Here is a 12,582-nt window from a genome sequence, read left to right as displayed (position 1 = left end):
GTAGTCTCCTCAAAAGAATGTGTCCCTGGCAAAGCCCATTAACAATTCCCAGAGAATAGAAATAGAATCTGGGTAAAAAAAGTCTAATCTTTGTCCTCCTTCTGGGCTTAGTCTAGTTTCACCGGCTCACAGGGTGCCACGCGCAGAGGCCGCACCCCTGGCATTTCTAACCAGAGCTCCTCGTGCAAAAGAGCGGCATCGGCTGTGTGCGGAAGCGCCGCGCAGAGCATTGCAATTCAGTGTGGTGACCGCGGGCCTTGCACAGAGATGCCGCACCCAGGGCTGAGCTCTGAAGCGTGAGCAGCAGAGCCGCACCCAACCTGCAAGAATCCTGCCCCTCCTTGCTGAGGAGAATTCCGTGATGCAGCCCCAAGACGGCTTTGCATGAAGAGCATGTGCTCTAGATCACGGGCGTGCGCCTCTCCATTCGTTGATCAGAGAATAAAGCTGCGTGTGGCTTCTGAACAGAACTTGGTTTCCTTTCACTGCTGGGAAGGCATGTTGGTAACAAATGCAAGTTGGTCTCTACTTGCTTTAAGCAGAACCATCTGCAAATCTTCGGAGTTCTCTTTCTGTGCAATTTTCTCCTCTTAAGTATCCCACCCTGCAAACACCAGTCACGTTGGGTTTTCTAAACTCCTTACTCGTCTCCTCAACTCAGAATATTCAATAGACTTTGCCTGAATTTCCTCTCTCTGCTTCACAAACTGGGAACTTTCTCTGAGGAGTAAGCTAGAGCAACGATAAGGCTCCCCTTATTTGTTTCATGACTTTTTTTTTTTTTTTTGGCAGTCACTCGCCTTTATTTCTAACGTGTTGATGACTATGCATTTACATATTTTGTCTGGTATTTTAGTTATTTTCTTCAAACAGGATGGTAAACTTGATCCCTGTTTCTATATTTTCATCCAGAAGTCTTGCTTTTCTTAATATTTTTTTATGCCAACAACTTTGTTTTTGACATGTTGAGTGGTTCTCATGTAATAACAGTTATCAATATTTATTTAAGTCTGCCTTCTCAATTATTCTAAAAGGCACAAACTTTTATGTTTGTCTTTATATTCTCTGTACTAACACAATGCCTAATGCAGAGCAGAGGTTTCATAAATACTTGCAGAATGAATGAAACTAAAATAGAGTAAGCACATGTTTCTGTGACAATCTATTGTAATCTATATATATATTATATGTAAAATCTATATTTTACATATAAGTATATAATACATATTTTATATTATATATATGTAAGTGTATATGTATGAATATGTGTGTGTAAGTGTATATTCTTTCCATTGCACTTACAGTTCTGGAATTCTCTTTTTTTACACAGCTGAGAGATGCTTAGTAAAAGCTTTTTTGTAGCAAAGAAAGGTTGATTAGGTTTCACTTCAGCAAAATGAACAACAAGATTGATGCTTAAAATGTAAAGGTGTTACCTGCCCAGCCTTTACTCACTCTGAATATTAATGAGTATATACGTATGATTGTTGAATATTAACTAAGAAATACTACTTCCAAGATGCAGAAAGGAAGAATCTATAACAAAGGTTAGATATCTCATATATGTCTCTTTATAATTTCATTATAAAAATGAAATATTTTAGAATTACTTTGCAAAATAAATATATAGAAATACAATTCTGTGTCTGTTACCACTATGGTTGGAAAGAAGTCTTTAGAAGAGTTATGTTTGCTCTTAGGTCAGCTTCATTCTAAACTCCAAGGGAGTAAGGCCTGAGAGAGTGCAGATCCTTCTTTAGTGAGCATGAAATGTGGTAACCTTAGCCCTGACCTTTAATCTGCTAAAGCGATGAGACAGAGGCATTTCTCTGGGACACTTGAGAAGATACAAACCATTAAAGTTAACAGTGGATGAACTCGTTCCATTACTTTTAATAATATTATATCTGTGTTTGTCTGCTCAATGTAATGATAACTTAGTGAAGGAGAATTAATTCCACATATTATCTACATAAAGGATAATGAGGGAAATCAGTTTCCTCTAAGGAAGTTTCATTAAATTTGGGTATAAGCCAATCTACTTTAGATTGGTCCCCAGCTTTTGGATGACTTTCAAGCCTTGAGGCTCAGAGAGAATGTACAAGGCCATTTTTGAATCTCAGGGAAGCAGACACAGACGGTTTCAGAAGACCCTTGTCACTGAAATTCCCTCCCCTTCTGGAAGGCAAACTGCTAGTTTGCAGACCATCAGGTGCAAAATATAATTTTTTTCCCCACATACCAACATGGTGTCTGCTGAGATAGTTCTAATTCATATGATTTGTGCCCGAATTATCTGATCTGTGGGTCTGATGGTTCCTTGAGGCATTTCAAGTAATGAAAACAACAAGCAAGCCAATAAATAGTGAGCTAATAAATATTCAGTGTCAATAAGGAGAAATATTTTGCATTTTTTTAGCACAAGAAGGTTAAAGCTGTGTCTTCCAACTTAGTTACCAGTTTTGAAAGTCTTTCAAACCCAGTTGAACTCAACCTGAGTATTGACTTCATATACATAGGTAATGATTCTTATAGTGGAACATAAAATTTGCAATTTTAATGCAGGTAGACAATGTAATTAATTTTGTATTAGCAAAGTTAACTGAGAAAACAATTTGATGTCTCAAAAACAAAAAATAAAATTCACCAAAATATGTTTGCTTTAAATTGAGAATAATTTCATCAAAGGTAAATTGCACCTAAATTGTCTTGCTCAAAAAATGTTAGGGATCCTTAAAAGGTTTCACCACATAGAGTATTCTTATGTACTGAAAAATTACTAACTCAGACTAGATGGGGAAAAATAAGTCTAAAATAGCAAGCATGTTGAGTTTCAGTATTTATGTAATGGTGCTTCAGATTTAGTCTATTATTTCTAAGCTACTACTACAACCCAGATAATAATTATACCTCAGTGTAGGCTACAGGATTAGTGCTCAGTAGAAGAATTTATAGCCTAAAATAATAAAATCAAAGAGTTGAGGGAACCATTGTATCAAAGTTGATTCTGCTATTAGGTTAGAACTTTACTAAATGAAATTGAAGTAACTGAATGAACATTTAAGCACTTTTTACCTTAAAAAACCAAAGCAAAACAGAAACCTTATTCCTATTTTGAAGAGTTCTGAAAGAGTGTTTATTCTCAAGTATTTTTTCCCTTTATATTTTGCTATGAAATTAATTTATTCAACCTTATTAAGAAGAACATCCTAATCAAAGATAACCTTCGTTGCTCACCTTGTCTGAATGTCTTCAAATTCCAAATTGGTGTAGCCCACATACATCAAGTGTTGCTGTATTTACAATTCCAGAATAAATTACACAGCAATGGAATGTGAGTTTCTTTGGGGATTTGATTATTCACAAAATGAGTAATTGAGCTAATCCCGTATGTAGATTTTCAATTTACAATTATTATGTGTTTAATCATTATGGTTACTTGGGATGCTGAAGAATTTACTAATAGGACTTTATGAAAATGAAGCAAATATTTCTAGACAGAAAATGGCTAGAAAAGGGTTGTGAACCAGTAAATCTTGAGTGAAGTAACTGTTGACTAATAGCTGATGATGAAAAGTTTGTATTATTTCTCACAATGGGCTCTAACAACAGGAAACAGTCAAACAGGAGCTAGAACAGAGGGGATAGTAACTGTTCTTTATAAGCACTGTATTTTTTGTAAGGAACAATATAAAAAAGATGCTGGCATATTGGACAGCTATATTTTAGGGTCCAAAATTTTAGTTTCACCATTTTTAACCCAAGTAACTATTACAGAGTATCTGAAGAATAAGAAAATCATTTCCCCTATGTGTTTTTCAGTATATTGTACTGTTCTCTGTTTGCCTTAAAAATCATTATATCATCCTCATCCTCAATAACTGTTAAGTGGGTAAAAGGAGGTCTATTATGGCTAAGAAATTTAGTCTGGACTGACATCTGTGGTGGTTCATTGCTGATGGCATACACATCACAAATACACAATGATAAACATAAATCTCTTCTTCCTTCTAGGTGTTCACAGAAGTTGTTATTCATTCATTTGATGAACATTTATTGAGCACATACTACATATCAGTGCTATGGTGAAGAAGCCCCATAAGGCTCATATTCTAATGAGGAGAAATAGAAACCATAAGTCAGTTTGGTTCAGTTTAGTTCAATTGCTCAGTCGTGTCCAACTCTTTGTGACCCCATAGACTGCGGCATGCCAGGTCTCCCTGTCCGTCACAGACTCCCGGAGTTTAATCAAACTCATGTCCATCGAGTTGGTGATGCCATCCAGCCATCTCATCCTCTGTAGTCCCCTTCTCCTCCTGCCCCAAATCCCTCCCAGCATCAGGGTCTTTTTCAATGAGTCAGCTCTTCGCATGAGGTGGCCAAAGTATTGGAGTTTCAGCTTCAGCATCCGTCCTTCCAATGAACACCCAGGACTGATCTCCTTCAGGATGGACTGGTTGGATCTCCTTGCAGTCCAAGGGACTCTCAAGAGTCTTCTCCAACACCACAGTCCAAAAGCATCAATTCTTTGGCACTCAGCTTTCTTCACAGTCCAACTCTCACATCCATACATGACCACTGGAAAAACCTTAACCTTGACTAGACGGACCTTTGTGGACAAAATAATGTCTCTGTTTTTTAATACGCTGTCTAGGTTGGTCATAACTTTCCTTCCAAGGAGAAACCATAAGTAAGTAAGTATAACTCATATCAGATGATAATGAAGGGTTTGGAGAAATAGGGAACGAGGGATGCAGAATGTTGAGATGTTTTTATACAGGAGATTTAATGAAGGCCTCCATGGTCATGTGATGAATAAAGTGATCATCACTGACACCCGAGGAGGAAAGCAATGGGGAAATCGGGGAGAAGACATTTTCAGAGAGAGAGATGATCTGGCACAAGGTACTGAGGGGAGAGTGGGTTGGGCTTGTCAGAACAGCAGAAGGTCAGTGCAACATGAGAGAGGGGAAGGAGGGGAGATGAGGTCGAGGAAACTGGGCAAAGAGATGATAAGGTCAATTCTAGGGCCTCATGGGACACAGAATTTTTGGTTTCTGAACAGAGGCATGCCAAGTTTGGATTTAGCTTTTAAAAAGGTCACCTTGCCTCCTGTGTAGAGAAATGATTCTGTAGAGGCCAGGAAGTTAGCAGAGAAATCAGTCAAAAGATGTTAGGATAACCTAGGATACAGTTAAAGATAGGATGATGGTGATTCACATCAAGAAAAGCAGGATTCTTAAGTAAAAGTCCAAAGACTGGTTGATGGGCTGGATATAGGGTGTGGGGGAAGAAGAAATGGCAAGAATGACCTCAAGTCCTTTGGCCTGTGCCATTGTGAAAAATGGAGTTGCGCCTCTGCCATAAGGACAGGTGAGAGGATGAGGCGCTGGACTGCTATGCATGCTCAACTTGAGACACTTACTAGGCAGCTAAGAGAAGATGTCAAGTTGGATGGAAGAAGTGAGCCTAGATTCAAGGGAGAAGTTCTCACTGGAGATGCAAGTTTGAGAGGTTCTCAGCATATCAAGGTCTATTTGACAGGAGGGGATAGGATTGGGTCTCCCAGGGAGGGAGTGATGGTAGGGAAGATGGTAGGCTTGAATCTGGGCCATTTTAACACACATAGGTCGAGAAAGAGGAAGAATCAGCCTTGGATCTTGGAAAAGAATGGCCAGTGATGTAGAAGGACAGTTTTAAATGTGTGGCAACTCAAATTAAGTGAAAAAAGCATCCCAAGAATGGACAAGTGAAGCTGAACCCTTAGAAAGAGAGAGTAGAATGGTATTTGTCATGGGCTGGCAAGTGGGGGAGATGGGGAAATGTTGGTCAAAAAGCACAAAGTTTCACTTGTGCAGGGTGAATAAGTTCTGGAGATCTAATGTACAGTGTAGGACTACTGGGCTTCCCTGCTGGCTCAGATGGTAAAGAATCTGCCTGCACTGCAGGATACCCGGGTTCGATTCCTGGATTGGGACAATCCCTTGAAAAGGGGAGTAGCTACCCCTCCAGTATTCTTGCCTGGAGAATCCCATGGAGAGATGAGCCTGTCCATGGACAGAGGACAGAGGGCTACAGTCCATGGGGTCACAAAGAGTTGGACATGACTAAGTGATTAAGCACACATACACACACATTCAGTTCAGTTCAGTTGCTCAGTCATGTCTGACTGTTTGCGACCCCATGAACCGCAGCACGCCAGGCCTCCCTGTCCATCACCAACTGCAAGAGTCTACCCAAACCCATGTCCATTGAGTCAGTGATGCCATCCAACCATCTCATCCTCTGTCATTCCTTTCTCCTCCTGCCTTCAATCTTTCCCAGCACCAGGGTCTTTTCCAATGGGTCAGTTCTTCACATCAGGTGGCCAAAGTATTGGAGTTTCAGCTTCGGCATCAGTCCTTCCAATGAATATTCAGAACTGATTTCCTTTGGGATTGATTGATTTGATCTCCTTGAAATCCAAGGGACTCTCAGGAGCCTTCTCCAATGCCACAGTTCAAAAGCATCAATTCTTCAGTGCTCAGCTTTCTTTATAGCCCAATTGTTACATCCATACATGACTACTGGAAAAACCATAGCTTTGACTAGGTGGACCTTTGTTGGCAAAGTAATATCTCTTATTTTTAATATGCTGTCTAGATTGGTCATAACTTTTCTTCCAAGGAACAAGTGTCTTTTAATTTCATGGCTGCAGTCACCATCTGCAGTGATTTTGGAGCCCCCCAAAATAGTCTGTCACTGTTTCCATTGTTTCCCCATCTATTTGCCATGAAGTGATGGGACTGGATGCTTTTTTTTTAAGCCAATTTTTTCACTCTCCTCTTTCACTTTCATCAAGAGGCTCTTTAGTTCTTCTTCACTTTCTGCCACAAAGGTGGTGTCATCTGCATATCTGAGGTTATTGATATTTCTCCCAGCAAGCTTGACTATAGCCCGGCATTTTGCATGATATACTCTGCGTATAAGTTAAACAAGCAGGGTGACAATAAACGGCCTTGACATACTCCTTTCCCAAATTGGAACCAGTCTGTTGTTCCATGTCCAGTTCTAACTGTTACTTTTTGACCCGCATACAGATTTCTCAGTAGGCAGTTCAGGTACTCTGGTATTCCCATCTCTTGAAGAATTTTTCACATTTTGTTGTGATCCACACAGTCAATGGCTTTGGCATAGTCAATAAAGCAGAGGTAGATGTTTTTCTGGAACTCTCTTGATTTTTCGATGATCCAAAGGATGTTTTCAATTTGATCTCTAGTTTCTCTGCCTTTTCTAAATCCAGCTTGAACATCTGGAAATTCACAGTTCACGTAATATTGAAGCCTGGCTTGGAGAATTTTGAGAATTACTTTGCTAGCATGTGAGATGAGTGCAACTGTGTGGTAGTTGAACGTTCTTTGGCATTGCCTTTCTTTGGGATTGGAATGAAACTGACCTTTTCCAGTTTTGTGGCCACTGCTGAGCTTTCCAAACTTGCTGGCATATTGAATGCAACACTTTCACAGAATCATCTTTTAGGATTTGAAATAGCTCAGCTGGAATTCCATCACCTCCACTAGCTTTGTTTATAGTGATGGTTCCTAAAGCTCACTTGACTTGGCATTCCAGGATGTCTGACTCTAGGTGAGTGATCACACCACTGTGGTTATCTGAGACATGAAGATCTTTTTTGTATAGTTCTTCTGTGTATAGTTGCCATCTCTTCTTAATATCTTCTGCTTCTGTTAGGTCCATACCATTTCTGTCCTTTATTGTGCCCATCTTTGCATGAAATATTCCCCTGGTATCTCTAATTTTCTTGAAGAAATCTCTAGTTTATTGTTTCCCTCTATTTCTTTGCACTGATCACTGAGGAGGGCTTTCTTATCTCTCCTTGCTATTCTTTGGAACTCTGCATTCAAATAGGTGTATCTTTCCTTTTCTCCTTTGCCTTTAGCCTCTCTTCTTTTCTCAGCTATTTGTAAGGCCTCCAGAGACACCCATTTTGACTATTTGAATTTCTTTTTCTTGGAGATGGTCTTCATCCCTGCCTCCTGTACAACGTCACGAACCTCCATCCATAGTTGTTCAAGCACTCTGTCTATCAGATCTAATCCCTTGAATCTATTTGTCACTTCCACTGTATAAATGTAGGGGATTTGATTTAGGTTACACCTGAATGTTCTAGTGGTTTTTCCTACTTCTATTTAAGTCTGTATTCTGCAACAAGGAGTTCATGATCTGAACCACAGTCAGCTCCTGGTCTTGTATTTGCTGACTGTATAGAGTTTCTCCATCTTTGGCTGCAAAGAATAAAATCAATCTGATTTTGGTATTGACCATCTGGTGATGTCCATGTGTAGAGTCTTCTTTTGTGTTGTTAGGAGAGGGTGTTTGCTATGACCAGTGCGTTCTCTTGGCAAAACTCTGTTAGTCTTTGCCCTGCTTCATGTTGTACTCCAAGGCCAAATCTGCCTGTTACTCCAGGTGTCTCTTGACTTCCTACTTTTGCAGTCCATGCTAGCAGTCCATGCCTCCAACTGAAGCAAATGTTTTGGCACTGACATACATATTTTCATGGTGATACTCAGAAGTGCTGTATTGAAAATGAGAGACATTATGATATTAAGCAGTCGGAGAGAGGTGGAAAGGAGGAACACTTCATGGTTGTGAAGGGGAGATGCAGAAATCTGGATCTAGACACAGCTGATTCCAGAGTCCGCGGGGTCTACAGGAGACTGTGTTATTCTACTCGTACGGTAACAGTTCCTGCTCTAAAGCAGGAACTCTAGATACATACACTCTAGAGCCCATGTATCAAATAGTCAGGCTAGCCATGGACATGAGCCACCATCACACAGACAGGGTATCACAATTCATGTGTAATCAAAATCCATGCCATCTTAATTTGAGGGAAAGAATATTCACTTTTGGCTGGTATGCAAGAAAGGCTTCAAGGAGGAGGAAGGACTTAATTTTGGATTCTGAGTGATGAAAAGGGCTTGCCAGGGTAGAGCAAGGCATTGCATTTTAAGATAAGGGAATAAAACTCTTTGCAGTGATATTACTCTAGGAAATGACCCTGCACGAAGGCTTGAATCCTTTGTTTATTGCCTGCCTTTCTATACTTTTCTGTAAAATTTTAATTTCTTCTGGTGAGATTAGGGAGAGGCTGTTGACATATCTCCTTCTTAATTAAGTATAGTGTTGACCTCGCTCTGTTAAGGAAACAAAGCAGCTCTTTCACCTGTTACCCATGAGATGCGCGGCAGAGCTTTGGGAATTGTGTTTGTTCATCTATAACACAGGGATGTTAACATATTTCTCACAGGGACGCTCTGAGTATTAAATAAAAGAATATGTGGCAGTGCTTTGTAAAGCGTAAACATCATAAAGCTGTAGTGTAGATGTTGTTATTCAATTTCATCAAGTAAAACAATGCTAGAGGAAAAGACAAAAGACAACAAACAATATTTCTTTGGGGTTTTTGCTTATGGCCCTATGACCTCGTTTGGCTGAAGGATCTTTGGTATGTTAATATAATAGCTTTGAAAAGATTTGAGCCCTATCATTCATGTTAGACATTTCTATCCATTTACAAAAGCACTCTGCTGTATCCAGCTTGGCTGCCAGCTGGCCCGGTAGAATGCAAAATAGTGATAGAACCCCAGAGCTCTACTTGATTGACCCAAGAACTTCAAAAACAAAATAATCTGGTTCTATTATTTTTTATTTCCTGCAAAACATGAAAGCTGATAACTTTGGGGCTCTCTTGCTATTTCAAGGAAACAATCTAGTTGAATCATCCCTTTAGCCAACAACAGAAAAGTCTAATAATTTCTGTTCCAGAAACCTGCAACTTGGAGGTTAAAGACTTTTTCTTCAGTAAAGCCATTTCTCTTTTGGGAAGCTTTCTGGAAGCATCTGGTTTCATGGTGCTGGCCAATTTGAACTCCAGCATTCTGCACATGGCACTTCACCTCAGTTTTTAGGAGAGGCAGGTAGTCAGCATGCTATTTACACTGGTTATTGATCTTTTCAAGTTGTCTAAAGGAGTCCCTTTGGCAGTTCAAAAACTTAATGTTCATTTCAATCAGCTAAGAGCCTCTCCAAGTCATGATTAATCTCTAAAGAGGGTGCACATGGCATCTGATCTTGAATTCTCTATAACCAGAAACTTCACAAGTGCATCAGAAGTTAGAGTCCAAATAATATTTTTTTTCTCTTTTTTGTTGTTTCTCTTTGCTTTAAGGATGCCCCATTAGCCTTTTGTGTACCATAACTCATTCTTTAAGTTGTCTATACTCTGGGAGACTAGTGAAACCTATTAGGAATGAAATGAATCAGGGTAGATCAAAGTTGTGAATGCAGGTAAGGTATCTGAGAAACTGATAGATTTCAGAGGACGTAGAGTTTGCCCTACACACTCCACACTCATTAAAGTGCCCTGAAGCAGCTTGACAAGTTTCAGTCTAAACCATGGACATTCTTTGATCAGGTTCTCTAGAAGTGCCTTCTCTTCCTTTTTTGCATAACACGCTCATGTGTTTACTACTTTACATGGAATCCATGGCCCACTGGAGCCATTTAAGTTGCAGTTTAGAACTGCTAGTCAATGCCAAACTCCCATGGAAAGGATACTGGGTGGGGGGATGTGAAAAAAACCTGGTTACTTGGTGTCCACATCCTTTTCCCTTCTATTTATTACTGGCTCCAATCTGGGGCTGCAGCTTGCTCTAAGAGGTAATAGACCAGTGCATCTCAGACTTCAGCATGTATAGGAACACAGAAGGATCTGGTTAATGTTCAGTTTCTGCTTCACTAAGTGTGGGACGGGACTCGAGATTCTGCATTTCTAACAAGCTCTCTGGTAGTGCTGAAGCTGGGGTCAACTCATCACCTTTTAAGCAGCAAGGAATTAGGCAGAGGAGGTACTGGTTATGGAGGCTCTCAAACATTCAGACTCAGGCTCCAGTAACAGTACAGACTTAATACGATGCATGACAAAGAAATAGTGTCTTTTAACAGCATTTTCCCTGGCCTGTCCCCTGGGATCTAGCATAAAATGATTTCATTATATTTATCAAATACTCTCGGCAAAACATATTGTTATAAAAATCAGTTAAGCGTTTGTGACTAAATAAAATGACTAAAGTGCTGTAATTGTCTAAAGAGTGATATACGAGACACTCACCAGCGCTATCTGGGTGCACAGGATCTCCGAGCCTCTTTCATCCATCAAAGGTTTTCCTCCACGGATGTCAGCCGGGAGGTTATCTGTATCGTAAACACTATGCAAAGCTTTTTGGATCCTTTCTCTGGGACAGGTTGCTTCCATCGACTATGTTATCAATCAGGGCATAAACCACAGCCGTAATGTTATCTGAGACTCAGAACTTCACCCTGGTACACTAACTGCTGGGGAATTACGCGTCCTGGGATTGCTCTCACAGAGAGTATTGTGCTGTGAAGATTATGAAATCTTATTAGAAAAAGCTCTGCCCCAGATTTGTAGCCGTTAAAATCGGAGCCTTTCTTTCAGATACCTTAGGGAAGATAAAAAAGGTTGGAACCTGTTTATATTTACTCATATGTACTCCCAGGATGCAGAGCTGGCAGCAGGCACTGTCTCAGCCCTCACTTATTAGTATGAATTTCCCCTTTGGAGGGTTATTTAAAAATATTTGTACATATTTCAAATCCCTCAATCTGGTTTGTGGCAAATGGTTACTTAAGCAGCTTCTTAATTATTTCGTTCGAGTTTGTGCAGGAGGACTGTTGCAGATATTTGGCAGAAAGCTTAGGTTTTGGAGGCCTTTTACTACCTCCTAAATAGATTTCAGGACAAGGAGGGAAAAAAAAAAACCATCAAGGGGTGTTAAATTATTACTCTCTTTGTGTCCTATGCACAAATAGAATTGATTGCGGACCTCATACGGGAGAGAAACACTTACGCAGCTGCATGGTAATAATTTTTATGCGTGTTAAAATTATGTTCTTGCTATTTTGTCATAATATTCCAGAGTGAAGCTTTGGAGGAATGACATGGTTATAATAATAGTAAATGGAGTCACTTTGTAGATATCAGGTCGTAAATTATCTCATGAACTTGGGGATGAAATGTAAGGAAAATCATTTAAACTCTAAGGTAGAAAACTAGAAACAAACACAATCAGATGTTATTTGCAGTCATATCAGGTGGAATCATTCATTGGAGGAGACATAATTCAAGTGCCAAACTCAGATTGAAGCCAATTTTGATTAGCAAATACATCCCCGGCCTCTGCTCCCGCCCTTCTCTGGAGCCTCTGAGCAGCTGGAAAGGTGTGCATCAAGTGTAAAGGGAGGCAGGCTCGAAGAATTTATGGACTGAGGATGCCTGAGACCCCGGGCCATCCTGAATCGTCACATGGCCAATTTATTCCTTGCAGTCAAGGGGAAGATGAGATGGTGTCATACCCTCATTGATCCTATGGTGGTTGATTTAAAACATCTGGGCTGAGCACCCAGAGAAAGCCTCCATACTGTCTCCCTGCTTTTCTAGTGATTCAACTACATAGCTTGTTGCCTTTCATTCTATATATCTATGCATGTTTATGTGTT

This window comes from Dama dama, chromosome 28, assembly GCF_033118175.1.
Source record: "Dama dama isolate Ldn47 chromosome 28, ASM3311817v1, whole genome shotgun sequence".
Classification (NCBI taxonomy): Eukaryota; Metazoa; Chordata; class Mammalia; order Artiodactyla; family Cervidae; genus Dama; species Dama dama.
The sequence above is the reverse complement of the archived record's forward strand: the minus strand, read 5'-3'. Positions refer to the sequence as shown.